This window comes from Panicum virgatum, chromosome 3N, assembly GCF_016808335.1.
Source record: "Panicum virgatum strain AP13 chromosome 3N, P.virgatum_v5, whole genome shotgun sequence".
In the NCBI taxonomy this organism is placed as follows: Eukaryota; Viridiplantae; Streptophyta; class Magnoliopsida; order Poales; family Poaceae; genus Panicum; species Panicum virgatum.
The window spans coordinates 35,385,068-35,406,100 of NC_053147.1; the positions used below are offsets into that span (position 1 = coordinate 35,385,068).

Below are 21,033 nucleotides of genomic sequence, written 5' to 3' on the forward strand. Positions count from 1 at the left end.
TGTGCACATTTGATCGAGCTACTTACCAACGTTTTTGTATTTGTACAATTTGGCACATAACAGGTAGTACCCCAAGTTGACGGTCACCATCACGGTGAGCAACCAGTAAAGGTTCTCCAGCCTTGACGCGTTCATGTTGTTCGGCAGCCACGCCGTGGTGCGCCGGACGACGCCGACGAGGACTGTGCTCAGGTAGAACCCGAGCGCGATGATCACGGCGACCATACCGTAGACGTGTTCTTGAGCGACGGCGGGAATTCCTCGTAGTACAGGGTCACGCCCCCGGGGAAGTACAGCGCCTCGCCGGCGCCGGCCAGCGCGAGCGGCAGGACGAGCCACATCGCCGACAGCTGCGACACCCACGCCGGGTGGCCCTCCTCGCCGTGCGCGCGCACGGTGGCCATGCGGTGGTGCTCGACGGCGGCGGACGCGGCGAGGCTGAGGATGGCGAGCACGTGACCGGCACCGATGCGCTGCAGCGGCGTCGGCGTGTGCCCGGTGAGGCGCTGCCAGAGCGGGAGGAGCGCGCGGTCGAGGAGGATGAGGGAGACGACGATGAAAATGAGGATGACGACGCTCATGGAGCCCGCCGGCACGGTGAAGCGGCCGAGGGCACGGTCCATTGCGAGGGCCTACAGGACGGTGAAGTTGATCTGCGTGCCGAATGCGACGCTGAGCATGATGGACGCGCTCCAGAGCGGCAGGATGCGGACCACCGCCTTGAAGTCTTCCACCTCCTGCACCGTGCAGATGCGCCACGGCCGGACAACGGACCAATCCGCCGGAGCGACATCTCCGTCGGCAATCAGGGCAGCGCGGTTCAGGAAGCTAATAAGATCGGGTGCATATGCCGAATCAGATATCATATCGTTAGTTTAGTCAGGCTTCCAAACATGTAACAATGTAGTGGTAATTTTATTTGTTTGTGAGAGGAAGTAGAGGTAATAACTAACATAGAAAGAACTAACAAGTCAAATTTATAAGAGTCAAGTGTACAAAAGTTGTATGAATATATTCGTATTTTAAAACACCATTCGCTTGATGTTGATTTTATATTGATTTACAATAGAGATGCTGCAGAAAAAAATCAAATTTAAAACCTACCTCCTGATAAATTCATAAAAACTTACCATTCCTTTGTGTGTACACAATGAATCGAATCTAATGAGCCTAACTAATTCTTAATTTGCTACAAGGATACTGCAGTAAACATCCGCTCCAAAGCGGCTCGTCTATCATCCTCAGAGTAATTAGACTTTATTTAATACACCTAAATAACAAGATTTTTTTTGATGTGACAGAGATAAAGTTTAGCACTCGGAAAACCAAACACCCCCTAAGACATGCTACATATCGGTACTCGCTGGTGAGTAGGTAAGGTGGCAGCCCACCCTATCTATATAGTGGGTGTGCCCCCTGTCAGTGTTTTACCATCAGGTTCTCCGAGGGGTATCCTGAGGAGAGTGGTTATGAGTAGGGACTCGTCGAGATCAGAACGCGATGGTGCAAGGAACACAAGGATTTAGACAAGTTCAGGCCGCCGGAGCGTAATATCCTCCGTCCTGTGTGGTGGTTTGTATTCCCTTAGGTATTGTTCGATATGTCTCGTCCCCTTTTGAGGGGGTCTCTGTTCGCCCTTATATAATCTAGGGGAACAAGGTTACATGGAAAGTCCTAGTCGAGTTCTGTTAGGATCCCAGTCCGAGGAGTTCGGCTGGTTTTTCGAGTATGTTGACTAGTTCTATTCCTATTCGAGTAGATACAAGAGAGGTAGGGCAGATCCATGTGCTACTCCCTACTTTAGAATATTCCGAGCCCATGGGTAGTCCCGCTGTCCGGGGTCTGACAAGCCCCCGAGCTCTTCGTAGTCGAGTCCTGCAAGCGTCGAGTGTTTCTGAAGGGGTTCGCCGGGTATTCCAAGAGTTTCTGGACCCCTGTTCGGGCAACGAGCGCTTCGAGTACTTCTGGAGTAGGTTGTCCATCCTTGGAGTTCTTCGAGTGCTTCGAGTAGTCTTCTGAGTGCTTCTTCGGCTGCATCGAGGCTATGAGGTGCTCAAGCCCCGAGTCCTTCTCTTGATATGGCACGCGATGTACTCGCACTCCATATGGAGTAGCCCCTGAGCCTTTGTTTGATTTGATAAATCAAGCTGAGGATCAACTCAGTCTTCCGGGTCCTTCGATCCTCTGTTTGAAGTTTGAAACTTTTTTGAAAAAAGTCACCGTTTATGACACATATCCCGCAGCCCCCGAGCCTTGAATTCAAGTCTGTGATTTGGGGTTAAGGGTCCAGAAGATCATGTTACGTCCTCTGTGATCTTTCTGAGCTCATTAGTGCTGCGGCGAATCTTCTGAAAAGGTAACAGTGCGATGTACTGTGTGCCCGTGGGTTCACGTGGCGAGTACTGATGAAGAATCTTTTCTGTTTCACCCGTGAGCCACCCTGTCCTTTGGTGTCACGAGGGGCAGTGAGACTCCGCCGCTGCTTCTATTTAAACAGGGTCTGTGGCACTTGAATTTTTGATCTTGCAGTTGTAGCCATGGGTTCCAAGTGGAGTTCTTCGTTGCAGAGTACTCGACCTCCTAATGAGAGTACTCGATTTATCCTTGTAGGTGCTAGAAGAGTGTTTGCGAGTAGCACAAACACTTATTATCTCTCAGGCCGCCATCTTTGCTTCTCACAGCGCAGCCATCCTGGTCGTCTTGCCCCTAGTGGGCTGATGGTGGAAGCTGTATCAGAAGCCTTTGTGGTCTGTTGGAGTAATTCTCCGGGTGGAAATTTTAGTGGTTTCCCCCTCGATGTCTTCTGGAGAGATGGCATTGTTTTTGTTGCAAAACATATCAGGGAGAAGAGCAGGTGCAAGAAGAGGATTTGCGATGTTCCTGATCATGCATATCTTCTTACAACAAGCTTTTTCCTCCTTGAATGTATCTGGATTACTCCCCTTTGGGAGTAACAAGCTTTGTATCTCTGTATCAGCCCTAGGGCTGGCTCCTTTGTAACTCAGATCGAGTAGTTTCGAGTGGTGAATTTGTTCAGATCTGTGTATTTTCTTCTATTTGGAATGTAATCTTTGCATGGAGATTTCCGTTTCTGAGTTGATTTCGTTTCCTTTGGAGCGAATCCCAAAGTTGCTGGCTGAAATAACTCTTAGAACTTAGTTCATGAGCTTTGAACTTCTTGTTATTTATCATACTGCCATTGGCTCAGCTTATTTAACTGTTCGAGTAAATCTAGGTTTAGCACGCTTGCTTGGCTTACTCTGCCGCCGCTAACTCATCTGCTCTCGCCTCCAAGTGCTGCGAGAAACTAGCCACCGCTAGCCCCCAAGCGTGAAGCGAGAGGGGATCGTCTTCTCTTTGTTTCCATGGCTCCCAAGAGATCTGCTGGAAGGGGGAAGGCGAGCGACGCCGCCGGAGACGAGGCAGAGGTCCATGGGTGGAAGTCGAGTAAGTGTACCGACTCTCATCTGTTAAATCTGGTAGAGAGTCATCTTCTTCAACCTCGGAGCGTGATCCATTGGCATAGATCCGAGGGGGAGTCTTTTCCTCATGAGGAGGAAAACGAATCTGTTGTTTTCCTTCCTTTATGTTCTTCGGGGCCTCGGTTTTCCCGTTTCCGATTTCTTATGGGGCCCTCTTCACCATTGGGGGGTTCAAGTGCATTACTTGACCCCAAATTCCATTCTTCACATCTTTATCTTTGTCCATCTTTGCGAAGCTTTCTTGGGGATTAAGCCCCACTCCGATTTGTTTCAGTATTTCTTCCATCTGAAACCCCATCCCAACGAATCTAAGGTAGATGTAGTCGGGGGAGCCGGTTTGTAGTTTCGTCAGGGGAAGAAGACCAAGTACATCCCCTACGAGTTGAGTGATAAGGTCTTCTACTGGAAGGAGATGTGGTTTTATGTTAGGAATCTTTTTTCTTCCCTTCCTCTTCATACTCTTGATCCCCCTATGAAGAGACCAAGTTGGAATTCCAAGGGAGGCAGGGCGGACCAGGTGAACTTTCTCCTTGGGGAGATTGAAGTTTTGAAGGCGGAGCACCAGATTACTGGTGCTTCCGTGGTGGCGCACTGGACCATTCGTAGGGTTCAACCTCTGCAGCGGTGGGTTCATCTTGCCTTCGAGTATACAGGCGAGGAGGATTCCACTCGATATACTCGGGAGAAGATTTCCGAGGATGATTTGGAGGGTCGGGTGGCTGCGCTCCTCGGGAGGTACTTTTGTCGAGTAGCTGAGTTGATTTGGTGTCTTTCGTGCAGATTAATCCCGAAAACTATCAGAGTAGGCCTCCTCTACCTGAAGATGTGCCTCTGGTGCATACTGACTCAAGTGTGAATCTGACTACCTTTTCTTTGCTCTTTTGTTTGATTGAGCTACTGGATTTTCGACTGATGATGGTTGTGATTTGGTGTGCAGGTCCATCAGCTAGTCGGACGGCGCCGGATGTCCAAGACAGGGCGGCGGACGAGCCGGCCATCGAGTCTACAAGGACTCGGAAGCGGAGGGCCGCTTCTGCTGGTAGCAGTGACAGGTGAGTACGAATTGGTACTTTTCTGAAGTCTTGTGCTTGCTTTTGATGGCTTTTCTTCTTCTTAGGCCTCCTCCTTCCAAGAGGCAGGCGGTGAGCTCTGTTGTGAGCCCTGTCGTCGCGACTCCTGCTGCGCCTACTGAATCTGGCGGGAGTGGCTCTGCTAAGGTGCAGAGTGCTTCGGGGCTGAGCGTGGTCCCGAAGTTTACCAAGCCGAAGAAATTCGTGCTTAAACATTCTTCTCAATAAGTGTAAATGCTGATCGGCTGCTTATATTTGCTTTCTTTATTTTTTGTTGAAGTGTCGAGTACTTCCTTTGCTTTGTAGCAACCCAGACACTCTTGGGATTGATGAGTCGGGGAAGGGAATTTTTTGTTCCCTTAAGAGCATTGCCCAGTTACCTCCCAGCCCGCCGAAGGAGGATGATCGGCTAGCTGATTCTGCTGCTGGCACGGCGGAGAACCTAGCCACCGGGGAGGCGGACAAGAAGTCTCAGTCGCTGGCACTGGTAAGTATCTTTATGAGGTGCGGTCGAGTGGTTTTCTGTCTTTCTTTTGCTGATATCCTTGTGTTTTTCAGATAAGCAGAACGAGGATCAACCGAAGAGTCCTTCGGCTGCCGCCAATGTTGATCCATCCTTGCTGGCGGTGCCGCGGCAGGAGGTGGAGAAGGCGGTTGAGCGATCGACTGCCGTCGCTCGGGGGATCTTGGGCTGCCATTCTTCTCTGGTTGTAAGTATCTTTTGTACTCGAGTAGTTGAGTTGTCGAGTACTCTATCTTAACTGTGTTTTGGGATAGAATCTGGCTAAGCAAGTCGCTGAGCAAGCCGAGTTCCTTCGGCAGACTGGGGAGCATCTCCAGTTGACAGCTGACCAGATTCAGCAGCTTGAGAAGATGGCTGCTCTTGAGGAGTCTTCTCCGGAGCAGTCGGAAAAGGTCAGGTTTCTGGAGGCCCGGGTTGAAACTTTGGAGCAGGACAATTCTGCTCTAAAAGATAAGGCCTCCAAGCTGCAAGAGAAGGCCAAGGCTGCTGCCAAGGAGAAGAAAGGTATTCTTTTCCTTCTTTTGTGTCCTTCGAGTAGTTTTCTTCTGTGCTCATATTTTCCTTGCTTTTCAAAGGGATGAACTGGTGACTGATCTTAAAAATATTATGTATCATCACGCAGATGCTGTGGAGAAGCTGACCAAGATCAAGGCTGACGCTGACAAGCAAATGATCGGCGATATGAAGTAGATCAGGGAGTTGTCCCAGCAACTGGCTGATCTTGAGGTGGCGGCTAAAGTAATCGTCTACATGGTTGAGGATGAGCGAGCTGGTGAGAAAAGTCTGCTGGAGCATCTTCGTGAAGCCCCCCAGCGACTCAGCAGCTTCTTCTCCGACACCTCTAGGGAGTACTTAGCTCATGCCTTAGGTTTAGTTAAGTCCTTTCTTCCCTCCGCGAACTTGTCCCCTATTGGTGATGGGGTGGCCGTTGGCTGTTCAGAGGAGAGATTGTCTGAGTATGTCGCAGAGATGAAACCCATCGCTGATAGGGTTATCAGTGCCTTGGAGCCGGCGCCAGAAGCTTGAACAATTGTTGTAATATTCTTTTGGCTTTTGTGTGGATGCGTGTCCACTGGAGTACTTTTGACATTCTGATGTATAGTACTTTTTTCTTTTTAGTTGACGGCCGATTAGCTGGTTGCCTTTTCATGAAGCTTGTCATTGGCTGTCTTGAGTTGTTTCTTCGAGTACCGTAGTAGTCGACTTGCCTGGCGTCTCATGGACGAAAAGTTCCTTTTTATGAAATAAAGAACTTGTTCGAGTACTGTAGTAGTCGATTAGTTTCTGTCTTCGTGAATGATAATTTCTACTTGGAGAATAGAGATCTTGTCTCTTCATAGGTCGAGTACTGTAATAGTCGACAAATTGTCACCTCATGGGTGAGTTGCTTTTCTTGGAGATAGGGAAGTTGTCCCTCCGAAGGCCGAGTACCAAAGTAGTTGATCAATTGTCGTCTCATGGACGAAGAAATTCTTTTTGGAGATAGAGAATTTGTCCCTCCAAAGGCCAAGTACCAAAGTAGTCGGTTAGTTGTCGTCTCATGGACGAGAAGATCCTCTTGAGAGATAGGGAAGTTGTCCCTCCGAAGGTCGAGTACCGAAGTAGTCAATTAGTTGTCGTCTCATGGACAAGAAGATCCTCTTGAGAGGTAGGGAACTTGTCCCTCCGAAGGTCGAGTATCGAAGTAGTCGATTAGTTGTCATCTCATGGACGAGAAGATCCTCTTGAGAGATAGGTAACTTGTCCCTCCGAAGGTCGAGTACCGAAGTAGTCGATCAATTATCGTCGTCTCATGGACGAGAAAATCTTCTTGGGAGATAGGGAACTTGTCCCTCCGAAGGTCGAGTACCGAAGTAGTCGATCAATTGTCATCGTCTCATGGACGAGAAAATCCTCTTGGGAGATAGGGAACTTGTCCCTTAGGGCCACAAAGCTCATGTCTCTTAGCCCCAGCTACCCGATTCGCCTTGCCTTGTACCTTGAGTGAACAAGGAAAGGTTGGTATTCGAAGTAACTGATGGAGTACCAACTCCTAAAGAAGGTAGAGAACTTGTCTCTAGGGCTGCGAAGCTCATGTCTCCTAGCCCCAGTTACTCGATTCTCCGTGCCTTTTACCTTGAGTAAACAAAGAAAGGTTGGTATTCGTAGTAACTGATGGAGTAACGACTCCTGAAGAAAGTAGAGAACTTGTCTCTAGGGCCACGAAGCTCATGTATCCTAGCCCCAGTTACTCGATTCGCCGTGCCTTTTACCTTGAGTGAATAAGAAAAGGTTAGTATTCGTAGTAACTGATGGAGTAATGACTCCTGAAGAAAGTAGAGAACTTGTCTCTAGGGTCTTTGTCGATGAAATTTTCTCTTTCATCAAATTCTGAAGCACTCGATTTCTTCTTTATATTGGAATCTTGCTCGGGTGGACCCATTCTAGCCGTTATTGGGTGTAAGACCGGGGGTTGGCCCTGAGGGATTCAACTTTAGTAACTATCTTCTGCCGACACGAGTAGCTTGGATGCTGAGTCAGAACTTGGGCGAACCCATCCTAGCCTTTATTGGGTGTAAGACCGGGGCTAAGCCCTGAGGCGACTCGATCGAGTAGCTATCATACTCCCATCTTGTTTTTGTTGACAGTTCAGGGGTGGAACCTCCCTCGGGCAGACCCATACTAGCCTTTATTGGGTATAAGACCGGGGGTGAGCCCTGAGGTGGTTGGACCCAACCGACCATCTTGTGAGGAGTATTTCTTCTTCGAGTAGTTCGAGGGTGGAACCTCCCTCGGGCGGACCCATCCTATCCTTTATTGGGTGTAAGACCGGGGGTGAGCCCTGAGGTGGTTGGACCCATCCGACTAGCTCTTCTTTGGTTGTCAAAAGAGATTTTGGTTCTGTTGATTCTTCTTGTCTTTGTCGGAAGAGAGTGGAGGTGCTCTGAGTGCTTTGCGAAGGATGATGCATTGGAAACTCGAGTGCTTTCCTTTGGGGTGCAGGAAGCATTTTGAGTGAAGTTTCTGGTGGGTAGAATCAATCTTCGACTGCTTTGGTTGGGATGGAGGTGCTGCCTTGTCGCGACGCCGCTTTCGCGAGTTGTACCCGTAGTTGTCAGGTATTTTGAAGTTGGATGTCAAGCTGTAGGATTCGACTTCTTCATGATCTTCACCGTTATTGATGATGACTATTTTTGCGTTGCGACCAATGTTGATAACATTGTGTAAGTCGCTGTTGGAATAGTCGAATGAGTCGCCAAGTTGTTGGTGGTGCTCTGTCTTGAGGATCATCTTTGGGTTGTTGTCTAGATGGACGGTGACCGTGATTCCTTGTGGTGGTGAAGGGATTTTGTGGCTAGCAGCTATTTCGGTTGCCTCCGTTTCAGAAAGGAATTCGTTATAATCCAGGTCTTCCAGCGTCGTAGAATTGGTCTTTCGGTTTGTAGGATCCGAAAGTATGGCCATGAAAATTTCGCTATCGTGATTGGGGATTTTCGTCTTGTTGTTGTCTTCCTTGAGCAGAGAGCCGTGATTGGGGATTTTCGTCTTGTTGTTGTCTTCCTTGAGCGGAGAGCCTTGTTGGAACGGTAGTTCTTCGTCTTCTGAGAATTGTTGTTCCTCCTGACATGAGGAGTGTAGTTCTGTTTTTGTAGCGACAATGGGAGTTGACTCTTTGTCGGATTCGGTCTTCTTGCCCGAATCGGGTTGTATTGCGGATCGGTTAACGGCTTGATCTAAATCTGGGTAGAATTCTTCGTTTGTCCTATCTTGAGGAGATAGTCCGAGCGTGAGTTGAAGAAGGTCTTCATCATAAGGTAGGGTGTCCACTGGGAACCATGACGCTTGACCTTACTACACTGAATATGAAAGGCAACGATGTATGGAAGGGCATTGTTTTCTTACCTGAAGCTGTTGCTTGGGGCAGCAAGGCTAGTAGCGCTACTAACGTCGCCGTCCTTGTCAGTGGCACTGCTGCATTCTCCGTGGTGCCCTAAGCGCCGGGCCGGCGGCAGTTCGGCGTGCCGGCGAGCAGCGCAGCGAGCCCCGCCAAGCTGGCGGCGCCGGAGATGGCGTAGCCGAGCGCCCACAACACGTTGTCCTGGACGTAGACTATGGCGGTCGAGCCGACTGTGGAGGAGGCGTAGAAGAAGATGAAGTACCAGTTGAAGAGCACGTCGTGGTCCGCCGCGACATCGAACTGGCTCGCACCCCGGGTCGCCTAGTTGAACCGGGCGCCGCCCGCGCTGACGCACATCATCAACACCCCGGCGTACAGCGCCGCCATCTGCCCGGTCGAAGCCGGCTGGCACGGCCCGGCGCCCGGCTGGCACGCTGCTAGGCGGAGGCCGTGCAGGCTCGCCGTGAGGGTGAACATGACCAAGGCCTGCGCGTCCGCAGGTGTCGATTGATCAAAGCTTATTAGATGCCATGTTCATTATGCCTATCCATTGAGCATTGGTACTGACCAGGACAGAGAAGGCCATGGACACGGCGACGACGGGATAGCAGCACAAGAAGGCGTCGGCGACGATGGCGCCGTCCACAGGGGCCAAGCTGAGGCATCCGAGAGCGATGCTGAAGATCTGCGCCGCGTCGACGCGCGGCACGTTGTACTTCTTCACGAGGTAGACGACGAAGTTGCTTGTCGCGCCGCCCCTCGCCACACCCAGCCCGAGCATCGCCACTGCGAGGAAGGGGAAGGTGATCCATCCCCCCTTGTTCCTGGCACCACTGGGCTGCTGCTGCAGAGACTCGTGATCGACATCGGCGCAGAAGTTACGGCTAGGCAGAGGTTCTTGCGACCTGGGCCCCATTCGGATGACCATATTTGGCTGGGCTGGCTGGGCTGATCAGCACAGCCGCCCCCCAAGCGTTCGGTACTACGGCAGTACCAGCTGAACCACCCGGTGGTCTTTTAATCGTGCGCTACCAAAACAGTAAATTCCAGCCGAAACAGTAAATTTCAGCTGACACTGTTCGTCTAGCCAGCCCAGCCAGAAGTTGTTTCAGTGCATCCGAACGGGCCCCTGGTTGCTTCCATTCCGTGGCTGTATCTCCTAGCTATGAGCTGCTCGCCTTACAGGGTCTGGTATATTTTTTCCTTTATTTGATGTATCTCTGTGAGGATGTTCATGTAATCTTCTATATGAATGAATAAAGTGCAACCCGGTTTTCTCAAAAAAAAAAAAAAGCTATGAGCTGCTCGCTCGGTACTTGCAAGTTGTCTCCTACTACCTAAAAAAACGAAGTGGAAGTGTGTCCGCCCGCTCCGTGTGTCCGTCGCGCGGATGTCCGCTCGTCAATGCTTCGCTCCGCGCAAGTTGCGCAACTGCTCCTCTCCGCGCAACCGCTCCCCGGCCCGCCGGCCGTCGCACGTTTGCCCCCGGATCCACCTCCTGCACATCCACGCGCTCGCACCGCCGCACGCGTGCTCGACGGCGCGACCCGGCCGCCACCGCATGCTCACCCCACCTCCACCTCCACCTCCACCTCCTACACATCCACAAGGACCGGTCCCCACATCTGTTGCTCCAGCCATGCTCGTGCTGGACTGGTGGGTTTTCTCCTCTCACGCGAGTTCCGGCCACGGAGGCAGGAGCGCGGGGTCGGAGCAGGAGGGACGCGGCGCGGTGGCGGAGGTTGGGATGGGGATCTGCGCGGTGGAGGAGATGGGTCTCCGCCGGCTCGATCCATCGATCCGCCCGTAGCTCGGGCCTCATCGGAGGGTGGGATAGGGAGGATCTGCGCAGAGGAGGGGGAAGACCGGGGTGCGGCGGCCTTGGGCAGAGAGGACGGCGGCGAAGTTCAGAGGTCGATTTGCGCCACCGCGGCTGTTGACCGCGTGATTCCGGCCGCCTCGCGTGCTGTGCAGCACTGCCGCTGCCTCGCCTCTCAGTCATCGCACAGCAGCTTCGCCATCATCGGTCGTCGAACAGAGCGCCGCAGCCAGAGTTCCGCCCTCCCCGTCGCCTGTCGTCCGTCGGAGCGCCGCCGCCGTGAGGGTCCCTAACCAGCCGCCGTCGGCCGGATTCCAGCCGTCCCTGTTCTTCTCTGCCGCCGGTGAGCACCCCCGTGAGTTTCCCCTCATCCTCCTCTTCCTTTCCCCGACCCGGATTGAATCCCTTGCACCCCGCCCCCGCAATGCTGGTTGGCTGGCTAGCCAGAGCTGCTAGGAGCCATGGCCAGGAGCTCTTTGAGCTTTTGCACAAGGGCCCCTGCGGAATCTGGTAACTCTTCAGCTTTTTCTTGTGGCTTGCGAGCTTTGCAGAAACGCAGCCGCCTCCCACTCCAGCATTCCAGGTGATCCTGTTCTAATCCACCAATTTTCCATTCGCATCTCATTCATCCCATGAACACCAGGTGCTTGTGTTTTGGTCCAAACTAATTTCTCTAGATTTTGGCCTAGGTATAAATGAGCGATCTTTTTTGTCCATTACTTCCATGCTTCTGAACCTTGAGGGGCACTCGTTCATTGGTTGATGGACCTACATATAGATGAATGGAACTTTGGAGGATTGTCTGTTAGTAAGTGTTATGAATGAAGTCCATTCTGAAATCAAATTCTCTTCCTGGGTGTCAATATGTGTATGAGTGGATATAACTATATTTGAAACTGGAGAATCTGATGATCGTTGGTATGCATATAAGTGAATATGGCTTGCCTAAGCAGTATGAATGAAAAATTTTATAGTTGCATTGTTAATTGCAACTATAAACTGAGATAGTAGATAAGTCGGGTCATACTACATGACCGACTTGAATCCTTATTTGAGCAATTTTTCTTGATCCATATGTTAGTTTTATATTGTGGACCTCTCTTTAATTGAGTGATATGATTAGCTTAGCAGCTTGAGAAAGACTTGAACGGTTCAGCCACATAATCAATTGCGGCTGACAAAAAAACCTTGGCATTTTTGATAAAATATTTTCTGCATGCCATGATGATCAGAGCTGCATCCGCAATGACCTACTACGAAACTTTTTTTGTCTTACTGGTCATATTTTGTATTTTATACTAGAGATATGATATACAATGCTTACTGTTCTTTAACTAATAAATTCCAAATGTAGGCTTCTGCTGGCAATGCTGAGAATATTTGAGATGATTTGAATGGTCTTGACAAGGCTGTTAGTGCTGTTTTAGGATTGAGGACTATAGAATGTAACCAGTTACTTGTTAGCATTGAAAAGTAAATTTACAAAGCATCGAGATGAGACAAATGAGAGAATCACAAAGCCAGAAGAACTTGTTTGGCTATATGATCTGCTTATTCAGGTATGCCTGCTTTCTATCATGCCCCTTTTTAGATGCTCTCACATTTTTTACTGGACCTGTGTGCTTTTGCTGGTGGGTTTTGCTGAATACAACAGACTGTGCTTTCCTTACAAGTTTCACTTTTAATAATTGTACAGATGTGCCTTCTTGGCGAAGTCATATAGTTCTGCTGGCAAAAGGGCAGAAGCATATGCATTATTTTGTCATGCCCGAACTCTCACTGATTTCACAATGCAGCAGCTTGCAAACAGTCCGGACAAGGTTTTGACACTGAACTGACAGCTTGCAAACTTTTTGTTCATATATTTCTTTGGATCTTGAGGAGTATCAGAGCATCTCCAGCAGATTTGGTATAATGGATACATATCCCTAAAAACTGCCAGGATACCTAAAATTCACCAAAAAAATAGCTCTAGCAGATTTGGTATATGGATACTTATCTCTAAATTTTTTAGCAAATTACCTAAATTTCTCTCTCCTTGACCCAAATATACCAAACCAAAGGTTGGATTGCTAAAACTCCAAGCGTGTGGCGGGAGAGGCAACTGCTCCTGGTTAGAGCTTTCCACGCTGCCTCCGGCCGCCCGCCGCCTCCCCGCGAGGCCGCGCTGTCGATCCTCAAGATGCTGGCGTGGCATCGGCCGCTTGCCGCTGCTCTTGCGAGGCCGCCGTTCGCCGCTCCCGCCATCCGCCGCTCTTGCTGGTCGCTGCTCCCGTACCATGCCTCCGAGCAGAGGAACTGCGCTTCCACCCGCGCGCCGTGGCTCTGGACCCCATCTCCGCCGCTGGATGGGAGCAAGGAGTGGACCGCCGTGAGCGAGAGAGAGGGAGGGCACTGGCGGAGGCCGCGCCTGCGGGGAGCGCGCCGCCGCCGCCGCGTGCGTCGGCCATGGCAGGCGCCGTTTGGAGGACGACGAGGAAGGCCGGCATGGGGAGGGCCGCCGGGAGGAAGTCTCGTCGTCGCAGATCTGCCGCCGCCGCCACCCCACGCGGGCCTTCACTGCTGGAGATCGAGGGAAGGGGAGGCCGGCGCGCGCACGGGACTTTGGTGCGGGAACTTGCCCGCCCGCGCCGGGGAGGGAGGCTGTCGCGGAGGTAGGCCCCCGCGAAGGGGGGCCACCGGGGAGGGAGGAGCACCGGGGAGGGATGGAGGACGGCCGCGCGTCGCTGTGGCTGGTAGAGAGGAGGCGGCGGCTGGCATGAAGGAGAGGAATGGAATTTTTGTGACGGAGAGGAAGTGGATTTTTATGTATAGGTAACCAGTATACAAAATCTGCTGGAGTGGAGCACAAAACCATAACCTAAATCTTCACTCCTATATTTAAAAGCAAATTTAGGTATCCAGTTTTACCAAATCTGCTGGAGATGCTCTTAATGTGATATATAACTAGACACCAGATACGGAAGTTTTATTTGCCATCCAGTTAAGTTAATAACATTGGTTTTTGTCTCCTCTGCGTTCAAGCAAATCGAATCCCATGTTAATTGAAGTTTTTAACTTTCTCAAAATATGGCTTTTATGGTTTTACTGTAGAAAAGGATATCAATTTCTAACACATGCTAATTTTTCATAGCTTTAATCCAAGATCTAGAGTCATTGCCCGACAATTGTAGTTCCAATAGCTGCATAGAACATGCGACTGGTATTATGGAGGATGGTAGTGTTCCTTTAGAACTTTAAAAAGGAGCCTCAAACTATTTCACTTGATCATAAAACAAAGGTTGTGTATTATTTTTGAACATTGATTGAAATAGCATGGAGTGTTTGGTATTAAGTTGTGTATTATTTTTTATCCTTGTTTACTTGATGCAATCAACTATAGTAATATTTTTTTATAAAAAAAATTTATCACCCGTAACAACGCACGGACATTCAACTATGAACAGCAAACGGCTGAACTGCAATTCTATATAATAGAGCACGGGCGCGGAAGTCAAGGCCCTGAGTGCGATTGCGGTTCACTGATGAAGACGACTTGACGAGTTGTAAACGTTGGGAATGGCCACCAGCTACCTATATCCCTTTCAAAGCACGTTCAGCTCAGGCATTCAGCCTAATTTCTGAGACCCGCGAGCTGATGGAGGGTGCCTGTACTTAACTGTCGTCAACAGAGTTGGGAAAAGAATGTTGCAATGTGCTGATCAGTAAGGGTTACCAATGGTTTGCTATGATCGAGGCTCGAGAGACCGCGACATCCTGATGAAAGATTGCTTTCAAATAGGTAGCACTTATCCGCAACCACATCGAAGAACGCCTGCAAAAATCTCCTAAGCAATGTTTGGATTAGCTAAGACTATCAAAACCAGAAAAAAAACTCTAGCTCATCCAAATAGCCCAAAATATGGTGTAGATAATAAATCCAACGAATCAATAAAACTGTATAATCTGGCTCCATCGAACTAGTACCATAATAGACAGATTTTTATTTGTATCTACAACCCATCAGGGGCACCAGTGGTGTGGCCCTGTATTGCTTGAAATACCAAAGATTTGGAAAGAAATATTAATAAATATACACATATATTATACCTGAACGAGCTTAGAAATGCAGAAACTCCCGTCAATCCAGTGATCCTGTCGCTGCTGAGTAGCTCTCTGCCTCCTACTCTGCGAGTCGTGTCCGCCCCTAATGATGACCTCCCGTGCGCGGATCCTATATATCTCCAGGAATATATATCTTCTTGAAGATTTTTGTGTAGGTACCTTCCAATATTTCAAATTCGTGTTGTTTCGATCTATCAGCCGTCCGATTCGTTACTGCGTCGAGGACTTTTTCCTTCTCCACCTTTCCCGTTCCGTTACGCCCCGACATGTTGCTCGGCCCGTTCCATGCCATCAAGGAGGCGATTGCGAAGGCAAGTTAGGGTTTCCTCCATGGCGGATTTCTTTGGCAACTCCATGATCTAGCGATCGGCAACCGGCGGGTGGCACAAGCACCTTGCAACCTCGTATACTCGCCCCCATCGGCCATTGCTTGCATCCTATCCTCCTAGCGCAAGTTATGGAGGATGGAAGGTGCCGGCCACCGGCCCACCGAGGCGCCGGCTGTCGGTGTTTTTACCGTCGGCCTATCTAGGGATGCCCCAGGTAGGAGATTGTTTGGGAACAGATCGCGGGATTAGGAACTCGAAGGTAAATGCAAGGACACAAGACACAAATTTAGACAGATTCGGGCCGCCAGAATAGCGTAATGCCCTACGTCCTGTGTGGTGGTTTGGTATGTTGTGCCCTGCGCTGGTGTTGTTTGGCTCTATTGAGCCTCTCGTTCGTTCTCTGCCGATCTAGGTACCCCGCCCTCCTTTATATAGTCCAGGAGGTGGTATACTAGTCGGTCTACAAGTAGGAGTCCTAGGAGGATTACAAAGTAGAGTCCTAGTAGGATTAGAGACGAGTCCTAGTAGGAGTCCGATTCCTTCCTTCTTTACTCGGAACTATGCGATGTGTATAGTCCCGTGGGCCCGAGTCTGACAAGCCCCCGAGCTCTTTGTAGTCGAGTACTGCAGGCATCAAGTACTTCTCAAAGAGACTTCGAGTGCTTATGGAATCCTCCAATATTTCATTGAGTGATTCGAATAGTCTTTCGAGTACTTCTTTGGCTGCATCGAGGCTATGAGGTGCTGAAGCCCCGAATCGTCTTCTTTTATATGGTGCGCGATGAACTCGCGCTCCATATGGAGTAGCCCCCGAGCCTTAGGTTGAATTGCAGAATCAGGTTGAGGGTCAAATCAGTCTTTAATCTTCTTGTCCTTATCTTCCAAGAAAAAATAAGCTGTCGATGACTCGTATCCCGCAGCCCCTGAGTCTTGAATCCAAATTTCAAGATTTGGAATTAAGGATCCAAACATCGTGGCTCACGGCGTTGGATTTTTCTTGCCTCCAGTCTTCACATGAAGCGGCATCGAGTAGTTTTGCAGAGTCCAGCCTCCGAGCTTGGGAGCTAGGCACGCCGTTGAGACCACGTCGAGTAGTTTTTTGTGTCCAGCCCCCAAGCCTGAGAGCTGGACATGCTTCTGGAAAATATGCTGGGTTGTTTGTGCCAATGAAGAGATAGCTAGGCGAGGCAGCTCTCGGGAGCATACCTCACCCAGCTGCGTGCTTCAGGTCCGATCTCCTGTATGAGAAACATAGAAATATATTATAAAATGTAGATATGATATCGAGTCGGGTGCAAATCCCAGCATTGCAAAATGCATGAAAAAGATCGGCAAAAAATCCCAGCATTGAAGAATGCATGTAGAAATTTTTCCCTGTCTTGCTCTTGCTAGTCTATATAATTTTCTCGAGTAGTTAGCCAATGTTTGAGCATCTGATCCCTGATAGCCGTAGCCCATAGCGCAGGGACGTGGTCGCGTGCACGCTTGGAAACATACGCATACAGAAGAGTCGAGGTCTCGTGGATTACGGCGTGGGCTCCTCGAGTACTTTAGCAACCATTGAGAGGAGACAACGAAAAAAGAAGTCGGCAAGGCGACAAATAAGATGTGCAGCACGCATAAAGCACTCGATATCGAGTGCGGGTTGCGGACAAAATAGTCGGCAAAACTGCAGGTTGCGCACAAAGCAGTCGATCATGGTGTAGCCCCCCGAGCGTAACTTCGATCAAGAGGCATACTCCAAAAAAGCAGTCGATCTTGTGAAAAATAAGTCGAAAAAGGTATAAGTGACTTAACTTGATTGAAGCCGACTAGTCGGAATCGTTGATGATGCGAGACCCACTCTCGACTAGTTTTCTAGTCGAGACAAGTAGTCAAAGTAGTCGATCGTGTGCCGGCGAGTAGTCACGACCGGACGTTGGTGCCGCATACATCTTCTATGTACGTTAACCAATAACCTTGCTTCTTGAAGCTCCGTGGTAGGCCTTCGTGTGCATATAGCTGAATTAATATTCAATCTACTTTTTTATGGAGAGAAGGATAATTGAAGCAGATTATTTGCTCCGGCCTTGATCTATGAGCTACATGTAGGATATTGTTTGGAGATTGATCGCGGGATCTAGAATGGTAAGGAACATGGCCCCATCTAGGCTATTGTTTGTGATTTTAGTGATTGAGTGATAACATAATCAATGTGACTAACAAATTTGTAAGATCACATTTGTAGGAGTCTTTAGGTCCCATGGATATGATTCAACACGTCTAATTCAACGTCAAGACGCAATGTTCAATCTATCGTCGAGACGCCAAGTCCAATCTACAATCAAGATGACAAGTCCAATTAGTCGTAGAGGTGCCAAAGTATAGTGAAAATCCAGAGATAGAATATATTTCAAGGATCAAAATGATTGCCGCGACGAATTGGACGAGAAGATGCAGATTCAGCTGCACCGGTTAAACCGATGCCCCACCATCGGTGCATCCGATGGTTGCCGGATACACCGACGCCCTTGCATCGGTGCATTTGGTTGTGCATACTGAGCCAAGTGAGAAAAACTCAGTAGCACCGGTTTAGCCGATGGGTCAGAGACAAGCATCGGTGCAATCAACGTACTATTGTCAAGTGACGATGTCAAGTGCGCAGTAGCCAAGCCTTCAGCACCGGAAGAACCGATACACCATCGGAGCAAGCGTCGGTGCAATGACGTCAGCAAGAAAAGAAGAGTGCAACGGCTACGTGAAGATCAAGTGTCACCGGAAGAACCGACGCCTAAGCATCGTTTTAACCGATAGTCCCTGAAGTTGCTGCGGCCGTGTCAGAGAAGCCAACGGCTACTTCAGAGCGCAGTGTGATCAGAAGAACCGATGCCTTAGCACCGGAAGTTCTGATGCCTACGCAAAAAAGTGCCCAACGGCTCTAAACGGCTAGTTCAAGTTGGAGGGCTATATATATGTCTCACTCCGGCCATTTGAAGTTTGCTGGAGTTCCTAGAAGCCTCATACACATCCAAGCCATCCAAGTGCAAATAGATCAAATTCTTAAGCTTAGCACAAGCTTTGTGAGTGTTAGTGCTAGGATTAGCTCTTTAGAGAGTGTGATAGCAAGGTGTTGTGCCTTTGTGGCTGGTTCTAGAGTGAACCACACTTGTATTCATTGATGGCTCGCCGGCACGTCAACGACCCTCCGGCTTTGTGTGGAGCGGCGTCGACAACATTGTGCGGGGGACGGAGACCCCTCCTTCGCAGGCAATCTCCCTTAGTGGAAAACGGGACCAAGGTGACCGTGATTGTGTTCACGGAAGAAACTTTATTGCCGAGAAGCGATACTCTTCGTGAGTGCTTCAACAACGTGGATGTAGGGGCGTCTTTGTGACAATCCGAACCTCGAGATAAATCCTTGCGTCGAGAGTTTGCTTCCTCTCATCCCTATTTTAAGCTTCCGTATTTCATATTGCAATCTTTGTGCCTTTTCTTTCATAGAGTATTATCTTGATAGGATTGGCTCTAAGTTGCTAAACTCTTTTTGGGATGAGAGTTTCACACTAGAAGAAATGTAGTTGCACATATAGATAGTTTGTTTTAGTTCAAGTTTTTGTGCAAACTAGTTGGAGCCATAGGTTAAGGTTTTTAAGAGTGGCTAATTCACCTCCTCCCCCTCTTAGGCTAGAACACCCGATCACTTTCAATTGGTATTAGAGTCGGGACTCACTTCTCTCACAAAAAAGCCAATTCCATTTGCAAATTTGTGTTTACCGGCTCATTAAATCGGTAGGTTTCACCGCCTAGTGAGTTAGCTCTTAGGGGGAAAGAATGGATCCCTTTAGAAGTGTTCCACGGTTCGATGGTACGGTCTTCCAACATTGGAAGGTCTTAATGCAAGCCCACCTCCAACCTACGGGCCTTGAGGTTTGGAATGTTGTGAATGAAGGAATTAAATTCAAAACTCTAAAAGAAAAATAAAATAATGTTATTGCAAAAAGCATAATCTTATCTTCTCTTAGTGATAATGTTTTCAATTGTGTCTATTCTTGTGAAAATGCTAACGAGCTATGGAAGACTATCATTGAGAACCATGAGGGTACGGAGGATGTTGCCAATGAAAAATATCATGTTCTCATTGATAAGCTTAATAGCTTAAAGCAATTTAATGAAGAGAATGCAGAATCTATATACTCACGATTGAATACTCTTGTGAATGAGATCGATTCTTTAGGGTTGAAGCAAATTGGAGACACGGAACTCATTCGCAAGATCCTTCATTTACTACGAAGGCCGGACTATGATTTGGTGACTACGATCATGTATGAGAGAGATCTCAACACCTTGACACCAAATCAAATCCTCAATAAGGTGATCGCCTATGAGCTACGCAACGACATCAAGCTAAACGTGGCACCTTCTTCACCAACGCATAGCGCACTTGCATGCAAACAACTCAAGAGGTTGAAAAAGATGGCCTTCAAAAGTAGCTCAAGTGATGAGGAAGAGGAGGAGGCAAGAAGCTCCTCATATGATGATAAAGAGCCAATGAACCCCAACATCTATAATCAAGTGAAGAAGATAAAGAAATGCTTGAAGAAAATCAATTCAATGGGGTATATGATCTTCCTCAAGGATGGGCCTCACCATCAACATATGAAGGTTGAGAGGAAGTTCAAGAAGAACAAAAAAAAAGAAGGAGAAGAAGCCCAAGCATGAATCGTTTGCCATCTTTGTTGAATGGATGAGTGGTGGTGAAGAATCAAGTGCAAGCTTGAGTGATGAGTCAAACAAGAAATTCACCACCCGCATGGGATCATCATCCAACACTTGCTTTATGGCCCAAGATATGAAAAATGATGTAAGTAATGATGACTCCGACTCTCCTTCAATTGATGAACTTCTTGACCTAGTTCATGAGCACCAAAAAGTCATTAAGAAACAATCAAAGAAAATAAAAAACATTAATGCTCTCAATGATCTAAATGCTTCTCTTGCTACAAATTATGAAGATTTGTTGTACAAATTCAAATTGCTTAGCAAGAAGCATAAAGAGCTCAAATTGAATTTGTTGTGCAAAGAGAAAGAAGCGTAGGGTCGGATCGCTCGTCCGTTTTGGAACAAGTGAGCGAGTGTGAAATTGTATTTGCGCTGACAGTGCCAGGTGAGCACAAACACTACGTAGAAAAGAGTCCGTACACACAATCGAACAACTGGTGGACACGTAACTACACGTTTGCGTCTCTGTGTGCTGTGTCGGCGATTTGCAGCACAAATTTTCTTTCTACTGGATTTGCAGCATAATTGAGATCGATTACATCTGACACTTAGCAGCAAAGGGCTGCTGGGCTACTGGAACTCGTCAACCCATCATCAAATTTGGACCGGCCCATCTATGCATACCCCTTCACATTATTGCTGGGCTGCAAATGAAGGGGTATCAGGGTATGCATAGATAGATGGGCCGCAATAATGTGACACCAAGTAACAGGTTAGAGCACAGAGAGCGATGCCTATCGCTGGTCTTGGCATCTTTAGTACTTCTGGTGCTTGTACAACCTCGCACACAGCGTGTAGTACCCGAAGTTGACGGCCGACAGCAAGGTGCGAGCAGCCAGCAGAGGTTCTCCAACTTGGATGCGTTCATCTTGTCCTGCAGCCATGCCGTGACACGCCGGGCGATGCCAAAGAGCGTCGTGCTCAAGTAGGACGCCGAGTAAGATGTGGCCGCGCTCCAGGGTGTGGCAGGATGCGGAACACCGTGTCTCGATGTCCCGGCCACCTGCTGCACCGTGCAGACGCGCCACGGCCGGGCCACCGACCCGTCCACGGCGATGATGTCGCCGTCGG

General features: G+C 48.9%; 1 long non-coding RNA gene and 1 pseudogene across 2 annotated transcripts; one reads left to right on the forward strand and one right to left on the reverse strand.

Moving 5' to 3' along the window:
- Positions 1 to 18: 18 nt before the first annotated feature.
- Positions 19 to 9,868, reverse strand: LOC120667776 (annotated as a pseudogene).
- Positions 9,869 to 10,313: 445 nt separating this feature from the next.
- Positions 10,314 to 14,105, forward strand: LOC120665833. Of its 2 annotated transcripts, XR_005671368.1 has the most exons (3): positions 10,314 to 12,330; positions 12,468 to 12,591; positions 13,905 to 14,105. It is a non-coding gene; the product is annotated as an uncharacterized LOC120665833 (long non-coding RNA). The 2 variants fall into 2 exon arrangements; XR_005671367.1 differs by lacking the exon at positions 13,905 to 14,105 and having other exon boundaries at positions 12,468 to 12,635.
- Positions 14,106 to 21,033: the final 6,928 nt, after the last annotated feature.